Source organism: Phyllostomus discolor, chromosome 5 (assembly GCF_004126475.2).
Source record: "Phyllostomus discolor isolate MPI-MPIP mPhyDis1 chromosome 5, mPhyDis1.pri.v3, whole genome shotgun sequence".
Classification (NCBI taxonomy): Eukaryota; Metazoa; Chordata; class Mammalia; order Chiroptera; family Phyllostomidae; genus Phyllostomus; species Phyllostomus discolor.
In genome coordinates this window covers 98,941,430-98,966,582 of record NC_040907.2, presented here as the reverse complement: position 1 = coordinate 98,966,582, position 25,153 = coordinate 98,941,430, and positions in this window count along the sequence as shown.

Sequence of the window (25,153 nt, the reverse complement as noted above, 5' to 3'; positions counted from 1 at the left end):
AGTTCCTCAGTAGTGGGCATGTGAGGCACAACCACACATCAGTGTTTCTCTCTCTTTCTTTCTCCTCCTCTTACCCTCTGTCTAAAAATAAAAAAATGAAATCTTTTTTTAAAAGTTCATACTACTCAAAGCAATCTATACATTCAACACAATAGCTATTAAAATACCAATGTCATGTTTCACAAATCTAGAACAAATACATCCAAAATTTACATAGAACCACAAAAGGCCCCTCATATTGATACTGAGAAAAAAGAACAAAGTTGGAGGACTTACACTACCTAATATCAAACTATATTATAAGACCATAGTAATCAAAACATGTGGCATTGACATAAAAATAGACACATAGATTAATGGAACAGAATAGAGAGCCAAGAAGTAAACCCACACCTTTATAGTCAATTAATATTCGACAGAGAAAGCAAACACATACAATGAACTAAAGATCCTTTATTCAAAAGTTGCTGTTGGAAAAATTGACAGATACATGCAGAAAAATGAAACTAGACCACTCTCTTATATCACACACAAGAATAAATTCAAAGTGGCTCAAGATTTAAATGTTAGACCCAAAACTATAAATGTCATAAAAAATATATAGACAACAAAATCTCAGGCATATGCTCATAGCAATATTTTATTGGATATATTTCCTCAGGCAAGGAAACAAAAGAAAAAATAAACAAATGGGACTACATCAAGCTAAAAAGTTTTTGCACAGCAAAGGAGACTATCAACAAAATAAAAGACAATCCAAGGAATGGGATAACATATTCACCAATATATCTGATAAGGGGTTAATAGCCACAATTTATAAAGAACTTATAAAACTCAGTACCAAAAAACAAACTGATTAAAAAGACTTGAATAGACACTTCTTCAAAGAGAACATACAGATGGCCAATTGTCAGCCAAATGTAAATTAAAACCACAATGAGATACCATCTCATACCTCTCAGAATGGCTATCATCAATAAATCAACAAACAACAAGTACTGATAAGCTTATGGAAAAAGGGGAATCTTTTTGCACTATTAGTGGGAATACAGATTGGTTTAGCCACTGTGGAAAGCAGTATGGAGACACCACAAAAATACAAAATGGATCTCTTTTGACCCAGCTATCCCACTTTTGGGAAGTTATCTGAAGGAACCCAAAACACTGATTCCAAACAACATAAGCATCCCTATGTTCATCACAGCACTATCTACAATTTCCAAGTTATGGAAACAGCCGAGTGTCCATCATTGGAAGAGTGGATAAAACAATTATGGTACATTTACATAATGGAACACTACTTGGTCATATAAGGGAAGAAAATTTTACCCTTTGTGACAATACGGATGGATCTGGAGAACATTATGCTAAGTGAAATAAGCCAGTCAGAGAAAGACTACTACTATATTATTTTACTCGTATGTGGAACCTAATGAACAAAATGAACTAACAAGAAAAGTGGGAAGACTCATAGATGGAGAGCAGATGACAGCTAGTGGGGGAGGGAGATGAGAGGGTAGAGGAATTGAGCAAAAGGAAAAAGACCCATGGACATGGACAACAGTGTGGTGATTGCTGTGGGAGAGGGGTATAAGAAGACAAAATGGTAATGGAAAAAATATAATAAATATTAAATCAGAAATAAAAATAAAATAAATGACGCATTATCCCCACTTTAATTATACTTTAAAAATAAATCTGTATGAACAGGAAAATATAGCTGATTTAGGTTGTAGCTCAGAAGATCATGTTTGTTCCTTTCTACGTTCTCACCCTTTATTATAGTGATTTCTGTACTTCTGAATACATTAACCCAATCCAAATGTTTTAGAATATTGCAGCATTTACCACTTATGAGATTTTATTGTTGCTTGTTGATTTCACCAGCCCCTTTTCTTCTTTTCCAAGTATTAAAGTAATACTAGGTATACATTTTGTTTAAAATAAGAGTGGATTTCCACTTGTTTTTTTCTCAGCATTTATACCATTCCTTAAGTGAACCAGGGATACTCTGGGGTAATAGAAATTTCCAGGCAGGACATGCAGGCCAATGTGGTTTGTATCTATACCTCTCCTTTTTATTCCCTTTCCTGGCTGATTACAAATTGGTCCTAAACAAAGAAAAGCCAAAAAATTAGGACAGATCAAAGATTTGAGTGAATTCTGAAAAAAAGACACTGTCTTCACCTCCCTTAGTAGCTGGGTGTTTGTGGGAGGGGGCAGCTGCTGCAGAATAAAACAGGACATCTGGGCCTCAGGGGACAGGCTAACTGGAATTCTTTAATCTTTTTGCTTAAAATCCATGCAGCTGTTCTTTTTCTGAAGATTCCCTTGGGAAATAATAACTGTGCTTAATATTGCAAATTCTCCTTTGCAAGGCTTTTGGATTTTCATTTTAGATTGTGTTAATGCTCTTTCTCTTCTTGGCACCGTCCCCTCACACTGAGCACAGCCAGCATGTTTGGTTTTCATCACTTCTTCTGTCAGTGTAAAAGCCCTAGCATTTCTATCTGTTTTTGGCTATAGGAAAGAATGTTTTTAGTAATGCTGTCTAAATGCTGCTCTCTCTACTTCAGTGCTTTATCTTGCAAAAAGGGTCTACTAGGACTAGACCCAAAGGAAAGAGAAAAAGACAAAGAAAAATGTCTCTGGAGGCAAGATGCCAAATCTTCCACTCTTAGGATTAAGCAGCCCACCACTCCTCTTTCTAAATTTCCTGTTGATCCCCCCAGAAAGTTTTTGCATTTTGCATGAGAAGAGCTATTCAATCCTGCACAAAATTCTTCTTGACTATACTGTCTTCTAATGTCAAACACTGGAGGGTGTGACAACCGTCATGCCAGGAAAAAGCAATCACTTGATACAGGGTCCAGTGATATAGCTAACCTTGACCAGGATCCCTACAGAAACTGAACTAACAGAGGATCTCTCGACCTTGGGCTCTGACTGACATCTGTTCTGTGCATTTATGTCTGTGCTGATGCCTCTGTTTCTGAGGGGTCTTACTGGCCCAACCCATGGCTCCTGATGCCACATGTCTAGATCCATTCCAAGCCTCCAGTAGCAGCTCAAGACTAGGAATATCACTATTGGGCTCACCCCTGCTTTCTGTCTATATTCCTGCCATCAACTAGGTCTTGTCTTGCCTGGAGAGCCACAAGAAGCTGGACTGAAAAGTACTGCCCTCTTCCTCACCCTATCACCTCACCTCCTTGGCCTGTCCTAATCCTGTCTGCTGCATTCCTGGACAGCCATCCCTGCATTGCGACCGGCAGTTACAGTGACCTCTTCTGCAATCATGACCTCTCGATTTCTCTGTTATGACATCCTAGGATCACATATATTGGTTTATAAGACCTTACTACTTGTAATGACAAAGTCTAATTAATTTTTTTAAGAAGGAAAATGGACTCCCAGTGTTGTGCACAAAATTATGTGAAGCTGCATGACCATTCACTTGTACCCAGGCGCTTCACCCAGGCTTCACTTTATGTCTCCCCCCATAGATTCCTTCACCCTTTTTCTCAGTTTCTACTCAGTAGATGCAAGTTGTTCTTCCAAACATGCTTTTGCTTTTCAGTTGCTTTGGTCTGTTTGTCACAGGCAGTGTTGGAGGGAAAGGTGAGTAGGGGAGCTGACGTTCTCTGGTGGAAACCTCTCCTTATTATCCTGAAAAAGCCTGTAGCGTGGGTGAGCTGAGAACCTCCACCACCTCTTCCTTTTCCCTTTGAGTTCCAGAGAGGGCCCCCCTACAGTTTCTGCTTCTGAAGTCTGAAATATTACTTCCAGTTTGTTTCTCTCCATTGCTCACATACCACACTGATCAACAGAAATCTCAAATAAGCCCAGACTTTTTGAGGTTTTCCAAGGTCTGTGACTACCAGTTTATTGGGGAAAGGGAAAGGAGGTGAAAACATGTGTACTGAAATTTCAAATGGTCTCATCTCACAATAAATGTATTCTTGTGGTAGCTGGGCCCTAATTTATTTTCATATCAGAACCTTTATTTTTATTGTCCACAATTTCTCACAGATAGATGTTTACTACAATATATGGAAACACATTACTCTATTTTATTCTCAAAATATTGTATATTAATTCTTACCAATGATTTTTTTGAAAATATCTCAGTACATTTCTAGCCATTTATCCAGTGGTTGTATGTATCCTGAGAAATCTGTGTGTTGGCTAGGAAGGGAATTCAAGGACTATAAATATATGATTATGACTATCCCTTTGAGTATATGTCTGTCTGTGTTCCATATTAATATTGAAAAAGGCTGCAATTTTATAGTACTTCTTTAAACTAGGCAATTTAATAAAGTTATATGTGTTTTGTAGTTTCTAAATCTTTAGAATTTGGGGATTTTAAGCATGTGTTGTAAATTCTTAGTTTTCTTACATTTTAATTAAATGATATGGCCTATAAATCTATGATTAATTTAATAAAATTATCTTTGTAATTTGGTACATGACTAAGGTGTCCAAATATCCCATAAGCCTTTGAAGGGAATGTTTATTCTCATTTACAAGTGTCAGTTACAAGTGTCAAATATTTTAATTAAATAATTATTAATGATAGTATTTAGACTATGCCCTTGCTTCTTTATTGTCTTCTTGAGATATTAGAGTCAGAGTGATATTATAAAGATTCTCACTTCTATTGTTTTAACCAATAAACTGTTCCATTTATAATTTTATTTATTTGTCCATGTTTTGTAATTATTTATCTTTAAAAAATAACCTGATAGCATAAGGATGAACATTAAGTAAATAAAAAACTCATGTTCTATTCATTTTTTTGCCAAGAAATTTAAAAAAGAGAATGAAAATTGATTGAAAATCTAAGCCCTTTAGGCATCTCTTTCAAAGTAATGAGAAAATAGATGGGTTTAAAGACATGAAAAAAGTGTCATTTTATAATTTCTGCATGTTTGTCAGTAGACTAATGGATTACTTCTTAATTTAAGCCATAAAGTAAAATTAATTAAACCCCAAGCTGTTGTTATTTTTAACTTTTTTTTCTATTGGTTAAAATGTAAAATGTGAGTGACTGAACCTAACAGGCAGCCCACAGTAGGAAGAGATGGATTCTACCAGGGAACCTTTAGAATTTTTACTAACCTGCCCCCAGGCCCAGTGCTGACCTTGGTGTGCAGCATGGCCCTTCCCATGCTCATCAAAGTCCAGCAGACACAGCCATAAACTGTGGATAGCTTATAGTTACAAACAGGTTACTGAGGGCCAGCCAGAAGCAGCATCTTATATTGGTCTGCACAACAGTCTCTCCGAAGAGGCTCAGAAACAGCACACCGGTGTCCAGCTTCAGACAACATCAGAGTAGGATCCAATAATCTTCACAAACAGTACATCCAAAGGTTGATCTCAGCTGGCACCAGTCTCTGTGATTCAGATTCCACTTTGTAAGGTCAGCATTTCCACTAGAGCTCACCAACCATAGTTGGGATTGAGCCTCACAATCAGCCAGCCTAAAGGTTGATCTCATGCATGCATGGGCCAATAGCAATCAAGATTCAAGTAAAACAAGAGGGCCCACATAACCCAAAAAAGGGACATTCCTGGAACATCCAGCTCAGATGAGCAAGGAAATTATGACACTAGACCTTCCAAAACACATACTACATAAAGTCACCCCACAAAGACCAGAAATCATCAAAGATATATCTAATAAAAATAAACAAACAGAACAAGGCAACAAATATGGGAGGACAAAGAAACAGACATCAAATGAAAGAAATATCCAGAAGACAAAATAAATAAATAGGAGGCAAGCAATTTATCAGATATGGAGTTCAAAGTAATGGTTATAAAGGTGCTTAATACCATGAAAAAGGGAAATAAATACAATTAAAAAGGACCAATCAAAAATGAAGAATACAACATCTGAAATGAAGAATATACTGAATGGGATAAACAGTAGGTTGAATTAAGCAGAGGATCAAATCAGCAACTTGGAAGAAAAAGTAGAAAAAACATCCAAACAAAGAAGCAAAAAGAAAGAAAATAAAATGAAGATAGTTTAAGGGATCTTTGAGACAATATGAAGTGTAGCAACATCTGCATTTTAAGGGTACCAGAAGGAGAAGAGAAACAACAAAGGACTGAGAACTGATTTAAAAAAATAATGACCAAAAACCACCCTAATATAGTGGATGAAAAAGACACAGAACTCCAGGAAGCACAGAAAGTCCAAAAAAGATGGACCAAAATAATAATAACCAAATATATCATAATTAACATGGCAAAAGTTAAAAACAGAGAATCTTAAAAAGCCACAAAAGAAAAACAGTCAGTTACTTACAAGGGAGCTCACATAAGAATTTCAGCTAATTTCTCAATAGAAACATTTCAAACCAGAAGGGACTGCCATGAAATATTCTAGATGATGAAAAGCAAAGACCTACAACCAAGACTACTTTAGCCAGCAAGGCTTTTATTTAAAATTGAAGGAAAAATAAAGAGCTTATCAGACAAAAAAAAAAGCTAAAGGAGCTTGTTACCAGCAAACCAGTATTATAAGAAATATTAAAGAGCCTGCTTGGAAGAGGAAGGGGAGGAGGAGGAAGAGGTGAAGAAGAAGGAGAAGAAAAAAGAACAAGTAATAATAAGAACAACAACAAAAACAACAGAGGAACATAGAGCAACTGTAATAACATAAACAATAAAAATATTTAAAAATGAATTGCAAAAAATACATAATTATCAATAACTGCTTTAAATACAAATGGGCTAAATGCTCTTAAAATGTTCCAATGAAAAGATATATGGTAGCAGAATAGATAAAAAATAAGATTATATGTATATATTCTACAAGAGACTCACCTGAAAACAAAAGATGTACACAGACCAAGAGTAAAGGCATGGAAAAAGATATTTCATACAAATGGAAAGAAAAAAAATAAGTTGGAGTAGCAATAATTGTATCTTACAAAATAGACTTAAAAACAAAGCCTATTAATTGATTATAAAGGTGTGGGTTTATTTCTGGGGTCCCTATTTTGTACATTGATCTAGTGCCTATTTTAGTGACAGTACCATGCTGTTTTGACTACTATGACCTTGACCTTGTAGTATAGTTTGATATTACATAGCATGATGCCTCCAACTTTGATCTTCTTTCTCAGCTGTTGCTATGTGGGAACTTTTGTGGTTCCAAAAAAATCATTGAAATACTTGTTCTAGTTCTGTGAAATACAACATTGGAATCTTGATAGGAACTGCATTGAATCTATAGATTGCTTTGAGTAGCATCATCATTTTAATAATGTTAATTCTTCCTATCCATGAACACAGCACCTGCTTCCACTTATTTGTATCTTCTTCCATTTATTTTTTTCAGTGTCTTATAATTTTCAGAGCACAGGTGTTTTACATCTTTGGTTAGATTTATTCCTAGGTATTTTATAATTTTTAAAGCAATTGTGACCACAATTCTTTTCTTAAATTCTCTTTCTGTTTATTCATTATTGGTATATAAAAATAAGACTGATTTCTGGATATTAATTTTGTCACCTGCTATTTTGCTGAATTCCTTTATCAGTTCTGAGTAGTTTCTTGGTGGCATCTTTTAGGTTTTCTATGTACAGTATCATGTCACCTGCAAACAGTGACAATTTTACTTCTTCCTTTCCAATTTGGATGTTTTTTAGTTCTTCTTCTCTGATTGCTATGGCTAGGACTTCCAGTACTATGTTTAAAAAAAAGGAGGTGAAAGTGGACATACCTGTCTTGTTCCCAATCTTAAGGAGAATTCTTGTAAAGTTTGCCCATTGGGTATGATGCTGGCAGGGGTTCATCATATATGACCTTTATTATGTTTGGGTAACTTCTGTCTATCTTGCTTTGCTAGAGTATTTATCATGAATAGATGCTGGATTTTAATATCTGACAGAGAAAGCAAGCACATACAATGGGCTAGAGATAGTTAATTCAATAAATAGTGTTGGGAAAATTGGTCATATATGTGAAGAAAACAGAAACTTGTCATGGACCCCCCAAGCATGGGGTCCACGGCGTTGTAGGTGAAACAAAAGAAATTCACACAGACTATGGAATCCTGTGGAAGAGAAGGGCTAGCGGCTCTTCTCTCAAGGGGAGCAAAAGCCTTGGTCCTCGCTTCAATGAGCTTTTATTGTCTTACTGGGAACCTTACAAGAAGGTCCTCATTAACTATGCACAGGCTCACTTTAGGTGGTTACCTTATACAGAAAACAAAGGAAGGATGCTGGTAATCACATCACTGAGGAAGGATATTTGCAAATGAAAAGGCACAAGTGGTTGAACGGGTTACACTGGTCCTTGGAAGGTTTAGGATGGTTTTTAGGAAGTTTCTTTGCAGTAAATGTTTGCCACTGGGGGCTGGGCCCATGCCACGAAGGATGGTCCACTAAAAACTAGACCACCTTCTTATACCCTACATAAGAATACATTCAAAATGGACTAAAGAAAAATATTAGATTGAAACCATAAAAATCCTGGAAGAAAACATAAGCAGTAAAATCTCAGACATTGCTCATAGCAATATTTTATTTGACATATATCCCCAGGCAAGGGAAAGAAAAGAAAAGAAATAAACAAATGAGACTACATCAAACTAAAAGGTTTTTGCACAGCAAAGGAAACTATCAACAAAATAAAACACAGCCCATGGAATGGGATAACATATTCACCAATACATTTAATAAGGGGTTATTTTCCAAAATTTATAAAAACTTACAAAACTCAATGCCTAAATACAAAACAATCCAATTAAAAAATGGGCAAAGGAACTGAATAGACACTTCTCCAAAGAGGACATGCAGATGACCAATGGACATATGAATAGATGCTCAACATCACTAGTCATCAGAGAAATGCAAATTAAAACCACAATGAACTATCACCTCATACCAGTCAGAATGACTATCACCAATATATCAACAAACAGCAAGTGCTGGCAAGGATGTGGATAAAAGGGAACCCATTTGTACTATTGGTGGGAATGTAGACTGGTGCAACCACTGTAGAAAGCAGTATGGAGATACATCAAAAAATTAAAAATAGATCTGCCTTTTGACCAAATGATCCCACTTCTGGGAATATATCCAAAGAAATCTATAACATTAATTCAAAAGAACATAAGCAACCCTATGTTCATTGCAGCATTATTTACAACCACCAAGATTTGGAAGCAGCCCAATAGTCCATCATTAGATGAGTGGATAAAACAGCTGTGGGACATTAATACAATGGAATACTACTCAGCCTTAAAAAAGAAGAAAATTTTATGCTTTGTGACAGTATGGATGGACCTGGAGAACATTATGTTAAGTAAAATAAGCCCTTCAGAGAAAGACAAATACCGTATGATTTCACACATATTTGGAATCTAATGAACAAACTGAACTAACAAGCGAAATAGAGAAAGACTTATAAATAGAGAGCAGAATCACAGCTAATGTTTGGAGGAGGTTAGGGGGTAGAGGGATCAAGAAAATGGACTCATGGACATGGACAATAATATGGTGATTGCAAAGGGGAAAGGGACATAAGGAGGTTAAATGGCAATGGAAAAACACAATAAAAATTTTCACAATAAAAATTTAAAAAAATCTAAACCTAGTCTTACCATACAATCTAGCAGTCATATTGGTTGGGATTACCTAAAGAAGTTGAAAATATACATGCACATAAACACCTTCACACAATGTGATAGCTGCTTTTCTTTTTATTGCTGCCAAATCCTGGAAGTAATCAAGATGTCCTTTAGCAGGTGATTGGTAACCTGTGATCTATCCAAATGATGGAATATTACTTAGTGCTGAAAGGAAGTAGAGGAACAAATGAACATGGAGGAACTTTAAGTGCATGTTACTAACTAAAAGAAATCAGTCTGAAAAGGCTACTTTGTGATTCCAACTATGTGATGTTCCAGAAAATGTGAAACTATGGAGATATAAAAGATTAGTTGTTGCCCAGAGTAGGATGGGGTTGAGGACAAGACAAATTGGCAGGTCACAAAAATAATTTAGGACAATGAAAATTCTCTGTATATCATAATGTCATTTCATGCCTCTATATATTCGTCCAGACCCATGGAATGTATAACTCCAAGAATGAGCTCTAATATAAACTGTGGACATTTGGGGATGATGATGTGTCAGTGCAGGTTCATCAGTTGTGACAAATTCCCCACTCTGAGAACATTGTTAATGGGGTAGTCTGTGCATGTGTGGGGACAGGGGATGTATGGGAAATTTCTGTGCCTTCTAGTCAATTCTTCCTTGAACCCAAAACTGCTCCAAAAAATAAAGTCTTTCAAAAAAAATGAAAAAGAAACAAAAAACAAAGGCTGTATTAAGAAACAAAGAAGGACACTACATAATGATAAAGGGAGCAATCCAACAAAAGGATATAATCCTTGTATGCATCAAAACCGAAAAGCACATAAATATGTAAAGCAATTCTTGATGGACATAAAGAGAGAAATTGACAGTAATAAAGTCATAGTAGGGAAATGTAGCACCTTATTGATATCAGTGGATAGATCTTCCACACAGGAATATCTGTGTGGAATCAACAAGGAAACTGATTTTATATGGCACACTATATCAGATGTATATTTAATATATATCTTCAGAGAATTTCATCCCAAAGAAAAGGATATATGAGGTCTGTCCAAAAATTAATCTAGCTATGTAATATAAAAAATAGAGATATTTACTGAAGAAGATAAAAGAAACATTGTGCGTAGGACAATGATGTCACAGTCTTCTTCAAAGTAGGCGCATTGGGACCTCACCCAGTTCTCCCAATTCCATCATCTGCCCTATTGTATTTTCTCGAGTCTCATCAACAGTCTGAAATCTTTTCAAAGGTGATTTTAGTTTAGTAAAAGCAAGTCTCAGGACACTAAGTCTGGGCTGTAGAGGGGCTGAGTCACTTGGGGTATTTGATGTTTCACCAAAAATGCCTTTATAAGGTGTGATGCACAATTGGGTGCATTGTCACGATGAAGCTGCCAATCACCATTTGCCCATAATTGTGGCCTTCTGAATCATCTGAATAGTTTCCGTGGAGGAATGTTCAACCTTAAAGCAAAATTTGATGCAGATTAATTGCTCTACTTACTCAGTCATTTTGAATGTGATGGCCACTCAGTACACATGCTTACTCAATGGCATCTACCGCCCCCACTGACTAGTACAATGAAGTTGTCATTGTTTATCCACATACATTCGTCCCAGACCCCAGCTCCTGGGGTCCACGGCATTGTAGCTGAGACAAAAAAAATTCACACAGACTACCAAATCCTGTGGAGACAAAGGGCAGGTGGCTTCACTCTCAAGAGGAGCCAAAAACCTCGGCCCTTGGCTTTGATGAGCTTTTATTGTTTTTCTGGGCACAGTACAAGAAGGTCCTCATTAACTATGCACAAGTTTGCTTTTAGGTGGTTACCTTTTACAGAAAACAAGAAGAGGATGCCAGTAATCACATCACAGAAGAGGTCTGTTTGAAAATGAAAAGGCAAAAGTGGTTGAACCTGTTACATTCTTCCTTGGAAGGTTTAGCAAGGATTTTAGGGAGTTACTTTGCTGTAAATGTCTGTTGCCTCAGTCCAGGGTGAGGGACTTTGGCAAAAGCAAGTCTCATAGCAGTCTAGGTACAACACAGGCCTGATTCCCACAGGAGAACCTACCCATGGGCGTCAGTCCTGTGCATCTCTGAGTGGAAGCTGGGCCCACGCCACAGAGAACCGTCTCCTATATTTTCCCCCTTGTTTTTAATTAGGACCACTATAGATCCCACAAAGCTTGCTGCTTGCTGGTCTCTCACACAACTCTAGGAAAATAATTTGCAAATACATCAAAGTACACAGAGCATTATTATAATCAGTAAGCATCCAGCATTTCAAAGACCCACATTCTCAGATTAGGCCCATCAATCATTGTCAGGCAGTAATGATCAAATGGAGAACATTCAAAGAATTCTGAGGGCTTATTTAGAGTCAGGGTCAGATAGCTAAAAGGCCATAATTCTGGGGAAACAAACTCATTTCAGGCTTGGACCCTTATCATTTAAAATGAGGGTATTACCAAAGTAGGTTTCACAGAAATATATTCTTCCTTTCTTAGGCCTGATTGCCCCAGGGAATCTGCCCTTTCCGGCATGGAACTATACCCACCTCTGGCATTGTTTCAGGCTCAGTAGGAGCAGGGGAAGTAAGGCAGCCAAGAAGTTAGGAGACTTCTTTCAGACAGAATGAGAACTCATGTCTGAGTTCTCAGACATGAGAACTTATGTCAAAGCCAAGGGGTGAGGGCCTATCACCCCCTTTTGCTATAGCCCCCCAAGTCCTTCCCTGATGGCTTCCACGTGATTGTGCCTGTCTTATGTTGATCCTCCTTTGAGGAATCTTACCAATCATTGGCTAACCAACCAAACACTGGGGCCAGGCAGGGTGAAGTAAAGTGGTCAGAGGCAGGGTTCCTGTCAAGGAGATAAGCTTCATTGCCTCAGTGTCTTAGGGTCCCAAGGTCTCTCACTCAGCCTTAGCTATGGAGGATTACAGCTTCTGAAACCAGGCAAAGAGGTTCCCAACATCTAATCCCCCCTTTTTTGATTGTAAATGCAATTGTAGCTGTTAAGCCTGTGAAACCTATTTACAGTTCCCCAATGCAATCTCAAGAAAACAACCTCTATGTATATCATGAAGCACAAATAAGGATTAAGACAAAGAGGCATACAAGGGCTACCATGACCCAAACCCATAAATTCAGTCCATTAAACCAGTTTTTAGGGTTCAACCATTGAACATTATGGGGCATTGAGGGATTGCTGCCCTCTGCAGGAGGCACTTGAGCCTTGGCCCCTGTCATTGGGGCAGGCCTCATCCTCCTCCATTGGTGGACCTGTGAGTGACAATGTGGGTGTTGGTTTTCCTTCAGGTTGTTCAGGGTCAGCTGAGCCTGAACAACCTGATTTCTGGTCTCTCAGTTGATTGGCTTTCGCATTCAGATAATGGAGCTGGATGTTTATCATGAGTGTCAGCTGGGCTATCTGGTCTGTCAGCTGATTAGCTTTTGACTGCACATAGTAGAGCTTGACATCTGTCTTGCTCATGATAAGGCTTCACTCTTTTTGCTGGTATCCAGGCAGGACCTGTAGGAATGGAAACACATGCATACCCTCTTCCCCAAGTTAAGAGGTCTACAGGGCCCTGACAAGAGCCATCTCCCAGTGGATCTCTATACAAAACCTGAGAATAAGATGACTTTGGCTCTTTCTTCAGAAAATTGGAGTTTCTCAATTGGAGTACAAAGTGATTCATCAGAATTTAGAAAATTATAGGTAAACATAACTAACATAATCAAATTTTGGGGGGAGAACTAGTGGCTCCCCTTTTTTAGTTTTTAAGATTTTTAAAAGTATGATGAGCCCATTTTACAATTGCCTGACAGGTTGGATAGTAAGGTATTCCTGTTTTATGTTGGATATTCCAATGCTGAAGAAAAGCCTGAGTAGAATAAGCAAGGTATCCAGGGCCATTATCAGTTTTAATTTGCTGAGGCCATCCTAAATGACTAAAGGCCTCAAGCCAATGGGTTTGTATATTCTTAGCAGATTCCTCTGTCAAGGCAGATGCAAGGTAGATGCAGAGTATCAATAAAAATATGAATGTATTTGAATTTTCCAAAGGAAGCATAATGAGTGACATCTGTTTGCCAAATTATTTGAGAACTTAGTCCTCGAGGATTAACTCCTGTGGGTGGGGGTGCCTTGCTAAGAGCTTGGCAATCAGGACATTCTTTAATAATTTGCTTAGCTTGAGAGCAAGGGATATTAAATTGTCTTTGGTATGCATGGCCATTTTGTTGAAAAAACTGATGAGAAACTGCTGCTTCCTGGAATGCAGTAAGGGCACTGACTAAGGTATCTGCCTTATTGTTATCATCCACCAAGGGTTCAGGCAAGCCTGAATGGGATCAAATATTGGTAATAAAGAGGGGGTGTTCTTGCTTGTCAAGGAGGGACTGTAGGGTCAAAAATAGGTTAAGTAGATTGGGGTCAATAGAAGTCTTAATTAATGCCTAATCTAGATGCGGAATAGTATAAACAGTATATCCTGAGTCACAGACTATATTCAGAGGTTCTTGGGGCCATTGCTGCAGGGCCATGATTGCAGCGAAAAGTTCATCCCTTTGAGTAGAGAAATGTCCTGAGGATACAAAACTTCTCTAGTTTTTGCCCTCTTGACAGACAATAGCAGCCCATCCGGTTTTTCTGGACCCATCAAGAAACACAGTTCTCGCCCCAGTTATTGATGGTGGGCTGACATTTTCTGCTAGCTTTATCTGAAGGAATGAAATGTTTCGAAGCAATTTATCTGAGGGCAGGTTAATTTCTAGTCCTCCTACAAAGTCAGCTATGGCACACTGAAATTCTAAAGATCGAGCTGCCAATTGTAAATAGGCTTGAGTTAAGGGGACATGAATAAAAGTAGGATCATATCCAAATAACTGCTGTGTTTGCTCAAATCCTTTTATAATAAGATGGCACAACACAGTTATGTAAGTGGTAATAGTGCATTGTGGTTGATGAGACAGAAAAAGCCACTCTATCATAAGTAAGTGAGGTGACCACTGTTCTATAAGGCTTGTTGGAGTACCTAGGGTTGAGAAACAGAAAATCAGGGCAGGAAACTGTGAATTAATTCTAGTTAATTCTAGCTGAATATGTTGATTTATTATAGTTAATTTTTGTAGGGCCTCTGAGGACAGTTTTCTGGGGGAATTAAGATCTGGGTCTCCTTCAAGGGCATTAAATAAATGAGTTAATTTTTGATAGGTGTTCTAAGACTGGGTTGCACCCAGTTGATTGCTCCCAGGAGTTCTTGGAGGTGATGAAGAGTCAAATCCTTGGGTGGATTAATTTGAAGGACTTGAGGCCAAATTGTCCTATGAAAAAGAATATAGCCTAAATATTTCCAAGGTTCTGACTGCTGGATTTTTTTCTGGAACAATTACTAGCCCAGCAGAAGCTACAGAACTTTTAAGAAAGGAAGCAGTTTTTGCTAAAATATCTTATGAAGGAGTTGCAATCAGGATGTCATCCATATAATGATAATTGAATCAGGAAACTGGTCTCTTATTGGCTGAATGGCTGTATGAATGAAATGCTGGTAGATAGTTAGGCTGTTAAGTATTCCCTGAGGCAAAGCTCTCCACTGAAACCACTGTAAAAGCTGAGAATTGTTAATGACTAGGAGGGAAAATGAAAAATGCTCCAGATCCTTTTTTGCTAAAGGGATTGTAAAGAAACAGTCCTTTAGGTCAATTATTAAAAGTGGCCAATCCTTTGGAATGCAAGCTGGATTGGGGACTTCCAGCTGCAGGTGGCCCATAGGTTGGAGGTATTCATTGGTTTTTCTTAGATCATGAATAAGCCTCCATTTACGAGATTTCTTTGGTATAACAAAAATAGCCATATTCCAAGGGCTGTTAGAGGGTTCAATATGACCTGCTTCTAATTGTTGTTTAACTAAAAGGCAGATCTGTTCAAGTCTCTCTCCTTTAAGTGGCCACTGATCAACCCATAGCAGCATATTGGAGAGTCAGGTAAGTGGTAGGGGAGTTATAAGAGCAGTGGCCACTAGGGAAAATGCAGCAGACAGATTTGCATCCCCCACATGAGGAGATCATGTCCCCAAATATTAAGGGGCATCGCAGGATATATGGTCGAATTCTCCCTACCTGTCTGTCTGGTCCATAATACTTAAGAGACCATACACTGACTTGTGGTTGAGAAACTCCTCCAACTCCTGTTACAGGCATTCTGCTGTCTGTTAGAGGCCATTCCGGAGGCCAAAACTGATTTGAGATAACGGAGCTGTTGGCTCCCATATTTATGAGGCCATAAAAGGTCGTATCCTTTATCTTTATTTGTAAGATTGGTTTATTTAATTTAATTGATTTTGTCCAAAAAACTGATTGATTGTCTGTACTACCAAAGCTTCCCTCTCTTCTCACTGTATTCTGAGTTTTTGAGATTATACAGGGCAGTAGGAACAGCTGGGCAATATGAGTTTGGGCAGGAGTAACATGATAACCAGAAGCTTTAAGCGTGATTTTAGTTTCCCCTTGATAGTCTGAGTCAATGACCCCTGGCTGAAACAAAAATGCCTTTGTAGTAATACTGGATCTCCCTAAGATTAAACAGACTGTTTCAGGGGGTAGAGGTCCCCAGACACCAGTAGGAGCTACAATTACTTGATCCTGTTCCTTTAAGGTGAGCTCATTGGGGTGACCAAGTCCAGCCCTGCACTTCCGCGGGTGGCTGCACAAAGGTCAGAACTGTGCATTTCCCTGCATTTCCGGATACTGATTGCTGTTCTGAAAGACCTGATTGGGGTTGGGGGCACTGGAGCGGGCACCACCTTGGAAGTTTCCCTGAATAGGCTGGCCATTTTTGTCAAGTTTAGAGCAGCATTCCTTTGCCCAATGTCTGCCCTTGCCACAGTGTGGACAATCCTTTAGGGGAAGCTTGTAATTACCCTTTCCCCTTTCCAGTGTGGAAGAACAGTCCTTGTGCAAGTGACCAGGATTTCCACAATTGTAACATCTGGGATCTCATTTAATTGCAGTAGCCAAGAGAGAAGCCTCATGCTGCTGTGTGCCGACATCTTGGCAAGCTTCGATAAACTCACTGATGTCTTTGGTGGTAGGTCGCAGGGGTCGTATAATGGTCCTGCAGTCTTTGTTAGCATTTTCATAAGCTAGCTGCCACAAAAGAGCTTTGGCTGCTCTGTCATTATCTATTTGCCTTTCAATAGCTTCTTGGAGGCAATCAATAAAATCAATATATGCCTCCGAAGCACCCTGACCGATTTTGGTAAAAGAAGAAATTTCCCTGGCCTGAGAATCAGGCACAGCCTTCATGGCTCTGAGAGCAATTGAATACTTTGACTAAAAGTGTGAGGATCAAGCCTGGCTTGAGCCATAGCAGTGGCAAAATCACCAGACCCACACAGCACAGGGAGGGTGACAGGATTATTCACTTGTGCATTCTCGGCTGCTTGGTGGCCGGCTTGCTGAGAGTACTCCGAATGCCACTGTGAACTGAGCTGGGGTTAAGGCTGTCCTAGACAGAGCAATCTAGTCACAAGGGGCCATTCTATAGCTGCCAGTGATGGCTTGAAATACCCCATTAGTAAAAGGAGACTGAAGCCATCTTCATTAATGCTCTTTTTTAGATCCCTGTAAAGGGAAAAAGGAAGGGGTTCATGGACATTTCTTTTACACCAACTGTAATGGGGAAGACTGAAAGGACATCTAAATCGCTAGCCTCTGCTGCCTGTTGAAGGAACTGTCACATGGCCCTAACAGGATATCTGTCTAAATTTTCTGGCTCTCTTGGTGGTGAGTAATCCTTCAAGGAGGAACTCTCCCACAGTTGATGTAAGGAGCAATGGCTATGAATCAGATCCTTGGGTGATGCTGTAGGCAGAACTTTCATAGCAGGTTCTTTTACTATGTCACATACAAGTTCCTCATCTGAACTAGACTCTTTATCTTCCTTTTTGATGAGTTCTGATCTCCCAGCCCATATGGACATGAGAGCAGTCCTCACTTGACCCCTCGTTACTAAGGTTTGAGTTCCGATAGAAACACCGACATCCTGTAAAGTTCTTAACCTACCGCCTACTTCTTTCCAAGTCTTTATATTTAAGGTTCCCTCATTGGGAAAAGCAGGGTAGTATTCCTTCATAGTTTCTAAAAGCTGTATGAGATGCTCTTCCTTCACCTTGTAAACCACTCCCCTCAGGAGCTGCTGTAACACCCTCAGATAAGCTTCCTGCTCTTTACGAATCAGAGCCCATTCTTGATATTAAAAGGCTCTTTATTATTTTCAATTGTAGTCTTTTCAGATTCCACTGCCTGTGCTGAACCATAACTAGTTAGCTATTAAGGGATATAGTGTGGTTGGTCTAGATGTACTGTTGGTGAAAGACAGTCAGGAAGAGGGGTACCGGACTTCCCGAGTACCCTCACCTCACCTCACTTATGGGTTTCAGGTTCTTCCCCAAGTGTTTAGGACTGTGAGGGGGACTTGTAGTGCTAGGTGATCAACCTTTATATGGCGCTTCCCAGATGAGCCGGAAGTTATATTAAGCAGCGTTGGAGGTCCCTATAAGGCCCCTGCACATCTTGGGAATTGATCCCAGACACCCTCGCAAGGTTCCAACTCATGTGGGAATACCGAATTTCTCAGGCCGAGGGGAGGAAGTGTCTTTTGTTTTGGAGCTTGGCAAATGTCAAAAGCTCTCATACAAAGCCTTTTGTAACAGGGTGCAGCCAAGCAGGCAGGGGTTGGGAATAGGGATTTGAAATGGAGTCCAGAACTCAAGGTGTTCAGGAAATATTAGGATGTCCTCACCCCTTCCCCTATAGGTGTGGGTTGGGGGAAAGGACACATGGAGCAAGGCCATTCAGAGCTGTTTTGCATAGCAAGAGCTTTGCAGCTAATCTCTGGTATGGTAATTTAACATATCTATAACCTTTAACTGGTTACATAGATATGTTAAATAGCTGTGGGCATGCTCTGAACCAGGGGGATGGAAGTAACTTCCCCACCAAGATGTAACTGGGGGGCAGGTCCCCCGAGTTACAGCACCTGCATGGGAGCTTGGAGAAGATTGGCTCAATGGTATGGGGCCACACCTTCCCAGACTCAGGATGGCAGCCCAGTAAGGCTGGACAGATGAGTGCTGGCAGGTGTAACTAACTGTAGGAAGAGTCAGAAATGGGGCTGCAGAGGAAGATTGGCACAGGGATTTAAACCCAGACATAGCAGCCATTGCTAGGGAGAACCATGCAGTTTTGGCTGAGTGGAGACTCCCACAGCGATTGTGCAGGCAGAAGGGGACTCCCACAGCCACTGTGCAGAGAGGATCATGCAGCTGTGGCAGTGGAGAGAGAACCACTCAGCTTTGCCAGAGTGGGGACCCCCGCAGCTTTAAAAGGGGGAACGACTACCCGGCTTTAGCAGAGATCCTGGCGACACAGCTGATGGTGCCAGGAACCGAGGGAGGCCTGCCAGCTGAGACAGATTACTGAGAAGAACCAGGGGCTGCATGAGCCACAGACTTCTATTTCTTTTCCTGAGATACGGAACCCCAGACTGGGCAAACGGAGAAGGAAGGACTGTGTGTGTTTGTGGGTGTTTTAAGGGACTTTAGGATTTTGATGAAGACATGAGGTTACTACTTTAAGTCTGTATAGCATTAAATAAACATTTCCTTTCCTTTGCATGAATCTCTGGCATTGAGAGACCTCTTTCCTCTGGAGGCAGACATAACGAACCTGGGGGGTTCCTTTCGGGTAATAGTATATTGTCCCAGGGCCCTCCTCTTCATTCTGTAATACTTTGACTAACACTAAATTCTCCTGGAAAGCGATCTTCGGAGTCTGGTTGTAACCAAAACACTCATTCACTATCCACTTTTCCTTATGCAGGTGGACAGAAGGAAAAAACAAATTCGAAAGGACTGCAAGAGGTGGCTTAAAAGAAAAAATGTGCTGAGATGCTTGTAAATTGTCCTGTAACTAGTTGATGTTTTTAAAGCCAATTAAAGGGAAAATCTTTGCTCTTTCTCCCAAGCCTAGACCTAGTTGGGAGTTGTGCTTTGGGGATAGGCTTGTTAGTGTTTTTACAGTGTGCCTCTCCTTGGGTGAACTTTTACTTGCAACTGGCAGAAACCTAGTGTTCTAATCTGGTCCACATCCCAGCTAATCTTGTCATGGGTGGCTTCAAGAGGTGAGCACCCTTGTGGCTTTTAACTGCTCAACCCATGCCCTCAAGGTTACAGCGAATACTTGGCAGAGAGAGCAAGCCTCCTAACTTAATATAGAAGGTACAGTTGCAAAGTGGTCACAAGAGAGGGTGACCTAGGAAGAAAACCCTTTTCCTCTGAACCCAACATATCCTTAGGACCTTCCAGGAAAAGCACTTGGTGTCATCAGCCTTTACCTGGGCTAATGCATGCACTCCAACCAAGTTGGTATGTTCTCCACAACGACGGCTCGTAGCCTCTGGTTCCCTGTTCCTGGGTGCTAGCTATGGTGGACCCCAGCTCGAGGGGTCCACTCAGCATTGTAGCTGAGACAAAAGAAATTCACACAGACTACTGAGCCCTGTGGAGACAAGGGCAGGCGTCTTTGCTCTCAAGAGGAGCCAAAAGCTTCGATGAGCTTTTATTGTCTTTCTGGGCACTTACAAGAAGGTCCTCATTAACTATGCACGGGCTCACTTTAGGTGATTACCTTTTACAGAAAACAAAGGAGAGGATGCCAGTAATCACATCACAGAAGAGGGCTATTTGAAAATGAAAAGGCAAAAGTGGTTGAACCTGTTACACTCTTCCTTGGAAGGTTTAGCATGAATTTTAGGAAGTTACTTTGCAGTAAATGTCTGTTGCCTCAGTCCAGGGTGAGGGCATTTTAGCAAAAGCAAATCTCATAGTAGTCCAGGTACAGTGCAGGCCTGATTCCCACAAGAGAATCTATCCATGTGCATGGGTCCTATGCATCTCCGAGTGGGAGCTGGTCCCACGCCAGGCAGAACAGTGTCCTAAATACTTTCTAGTCCACTCTTCTTGGCTTCCAGTTTACATTGATGATGTGCAAACTGTTCTTATTATATTAACAACAGCTGAATTTTTCCATATAGGCCTCATAAATTCTTTTCAAATGCACAGGGAATATTTTCTAGGACAGACCACATGTTAGGTCACAAAGCAAAACTCAATAATTTAAGAAGATTGAAGTCATATAAAAATCATATAAAGCATCTTTTCTGACCATATTATGAATCTAGAAATCAACCACAAGAAAAAAACTAAAAACACACAAAGACATGGAAGCTAAAAAACATTCTACCAAACAATGAATGGGTTAACAATGAGATCAAGGAAGAAATCAAAAGATACCATAAAACAAATGAAAATGAGAACACAACAATTAAAAATCTATGGAACACAACAAAAACAGGTCTAAGAGACAAATTCATGTCATTACAAGACTATCTTAAAAAATAAGAAAAATATCAAATAAACCATCTAACTTTACCTTTACAGTAATTTGGAAAAGAATAATAAACAAAGCCCAGAGTGAGTAGAAGAAGGAATAATAAAGATCAGAACCAAAATAAACAAAATACATTCTAAAAAATTACAAAAGATTAATGCACCAAGAGTTGGTTTTTTGAAAAGATAAACAAGATTGAAAAAACTTATCCAGACACATCAAGAAAAAAAAACCTAGAAGACCAAAATAAATGAAGTCAGAACTGAAAGAGTGTGAGTAAAAACTGACACCAAGTAAATAAAAGAATTGTAAGAAAATATTACAAATAACTATATGTCAACACATTGGATAATCTGAACAAAATGAATAAATTCCTAGAAACAAATTCTTCTAAAACTGAATCAGGAATAACCAGAGAATCTAAGTACTCAGATTACAACTAGTGAAATTGAAGCAATATTAAAACAAAATCCAAAAGCAAAGTCCTGGTGAACTTTACCAAACATTCAAAGAAGAAATAACACCTATTCTTCTCAAAATATTCCAAAATATTCAAGAGGAGAGAAGACTCCCATGCTCATTTTATGAGACCACCATAATTCTAATTCCAAAACCAGATAAAGACACTCCAAAGAAAGAAAATTATAGACCAATGTCTGTGATAAATAAAGATGCTAAATTCCTCAACAAAATACATTAAAAAATCACACACCAGGGTCAAATGGGATTTATTCTGGGAATGCAAGATTGGAACAACATCCACAAATCAATAAATATAATATACTATATAGAGATTTTATCTCAGGTAGGATAAAATCTACCTGATCATATCAATACATTACATGCAGAAAAATAATTTGATAAAATTCAGCATTCATTTACAATAAAGCTCTTAGAAAAGTGGGAATAGAGGGAACATAGCTCAACATAATAAAGACCATATATTATAAGCTCACTGCCAAAATCATACTCAATGGGCTAAAACTCAAAATGTTTCCTTTATTATTGGACAGTCAGGGATGTCTGCTTTCACCACTCTTACTTCATGTAGTACTAGAAGTCCTAGACATAGCACTCAGACAAGAAAGAAGAAATAAAAGGCATCCAAATTAGAAAGGAAGAAGGAAAACTGTCACTGTTTGCATATGACATGACACTGTATATAAAGAACACTAAAGACTCCACAAAAAACTACTAGAATTGATAAGTGAATTCAGTGAAGTATCAGGGTACAAAATAAACATTCAGAATTCAATTGTATTTTCCTATATTGATAAGGAACAATCAGAATGTGAAAGAAAACAATCTTATTTACAATTGCTTCAAAAAGAATAAAATGCCTAGGAGTATATTTAGCCAAGGATGTTAAAGATCTATACTTCTAAAATTATAAGATATTGAAGAAAAAAATTGTGGTAGATATACATAAGTATATACCCCATTCATAGATAGGAAGAATTGACATCATTAAAATATCCATATAAACCAAAACAATCTATAAAAGCATTGCTATTAAGATATCATCCTCCGGCTGGGAACCAAAGTGTCCCAGGTTCGATTCCCAGACAGGGCACATTCCTGGGTTGCAGGCCAGAACCCCCAGCAACCGCACATTGATGTTTCTCTCCCTTTCTCTCTCTTTTTCTCCCCCCTCCCTTCCCTCTCTAAAAATAAATAAATAAAATCTTTTAAAAAAGATATCATCCTATTAAGACATCAATGGTGTACTTCAGAGAATTAGAACAAATATTCCAAAATTTTTTATAGAACCACAAAAGACCCTGAGTAGCAACAGGAATCTTTAGAAAAAAAAGTTGGAGGAATCACACTACCTGATATCAAACTATTCTAGTAGGTCCTAGTATGCAAAACAGCATGGTATTGACATAAAAACAGACATATAGATCAATGGAACAGAATAGAGGGTCCAGAAGTAAACCCATGGTTTTATAGTCAGTTAGTACTTGATAAAGGAGGCAAAAATATATAATTGAGTAAAGACCTTTTATCCAATAAATGGTGTTGGAGATATTGGATGTATACATGCAAAGAAATGAAACTAAACCATCTTATACCATGCAGAAGAATAGATTTGAAATGGATTAAAAACTTACATGCTAGATTTAAAACCATAAAAATCTTGGAGGAAAACAAAAGCAGTAAAATTGTGGGCATTTCTCCTAGCAATACCTTTTCTGATATATCTCCTCAGGCAAGGGAAACAAAAGAAAAAATTATCAAATGGAACTATCTCAAACTAAAAAGTTTTTGCACAGCAAAGGGAATCATTACCAGAATGAAAAGACAACCCATTGAATGGGAGAATATATCAGCAAATGGTACTTCTGATAATGGATTAATAGCAAAAATGTATAAAGAACTTATAAAACTCAACACTAAAAAAACCTTATTCAATTAAAAAAATGATCAAAGGACCTGAATAGACACTTCTCCAAAGAAGACATATAGATGTCCTAAAGGCATATAAAAATATGCTCAACATCACTAATCACTAGATAAATGCAAGTTAAAATCACAATAGGATACCATCTCATACTTGTCAGAATGGCTATCATCAATAAATCAACAAACAACAAGTGCTGGTGAGGATGTGCAGAAAGGGGAATACTTTTGCACTGTTGGTGGAAAAGCAGATTGGTGTAGCCACTATGGAAAGCAGTATGGGGATATCTCAAAGGTTAAAAATGGAACTGTTTTGTTACCCAGCAATTCCACACTTCAGAATTTACCCAAAGAAACCTGAAATACTAATTTGAAAAAATAAGTGTTCTCCTATGTTCATTGCAGCATTATTTACAATATCCAAGATTTGGAAGCAGTCCAGGTGCTAATTAGTAGATGAATAGATGAAAAAGCAATGGTGCACCCTGGCTGTTGTGGCTCAACGGACTGAGTGTTGGCCTGTGAACCAGAGTGTTACCAGTTCGATTACCAGTTGTGGCATGTTCCTGGGTTGTGGGCTGAGTCCCCCATAGGGGGCGTGCAAGAGGCAAGCATACATTGATGTTTCTAAGCCTCTCTTTCTCCCTTCTTCCCTCTGTAAAAATAAATAAATAAAATCTTAAAAAAGAAAGAAAAAAGCAGTGGTAAATTTATACAATGAAATACTATTCCACTATAAAAACAAAAAGAAATCTTACCTTTTGAGACAGCATAGATGGAACTGGAGAACATTATGGTAAGTGAAATAAGTCAGTCAGAGAAAGACAAGTACCTTATGATTTTACACATATATGGAATTTAATGAAAAAATTAATTAAAAATCAAAATAGTGAAAGACTTATAGAAAACAGGCTGACAGCTTTTTTTTTTGGCTAGGGAGGAGCTGAATTGGAGGAGGCTTGAGGGACTGAGCAAAAATGAAAAATCAGTAGAATAAAATAAAGTGTAATGTGTTCTGTGTTAAATAAAATGAACAAAATTCACACATTGCAGCTTTCCCATTATACTTATTTTAGCTGCTTGAATAAACAAATAGCATAAGTTGGTATTTCTGCATAACAATAATTATGAAGATGAAATAGATCAGCCAACATTCATATGCAGATAAATGCTAAGATGAACTTGTGTTGAGTTCTTCGCATTACTTTTGACCTGTGGAAGCCACTTCTCTCTGAAAGGAAACCATTTCCAGTTCTTACATAGAAAAAACCTTCCAACACTTACAAAACAATAACATGCAATTTAATAAACCTAACTTTAAGAAAAACCCAACTGCAAAAATAGAGTATTGGAGAAAACATAAGTAAATGGGTATTTTCTTACATTTTAAAATAAAATAAATTAACAGTATTTACACCAAATGTATGTATCATATGATTTATATAATGATAAACATATACACTACTAACATAAATATGGATTGATTTGACATAAAAATCATATGTAATTTCTCAGGAACATGTTTATTGCACATAATCTATACATCAACATTTAAGATTTGATCCATCAAGACACAATTATTAAAAACTCACAACTGTCTAATTGATACAGGGTGAAGCCAAGAGGGAGGCCCCAAAAAGGGATTTGGAATGGGGTCCAGAACTCAA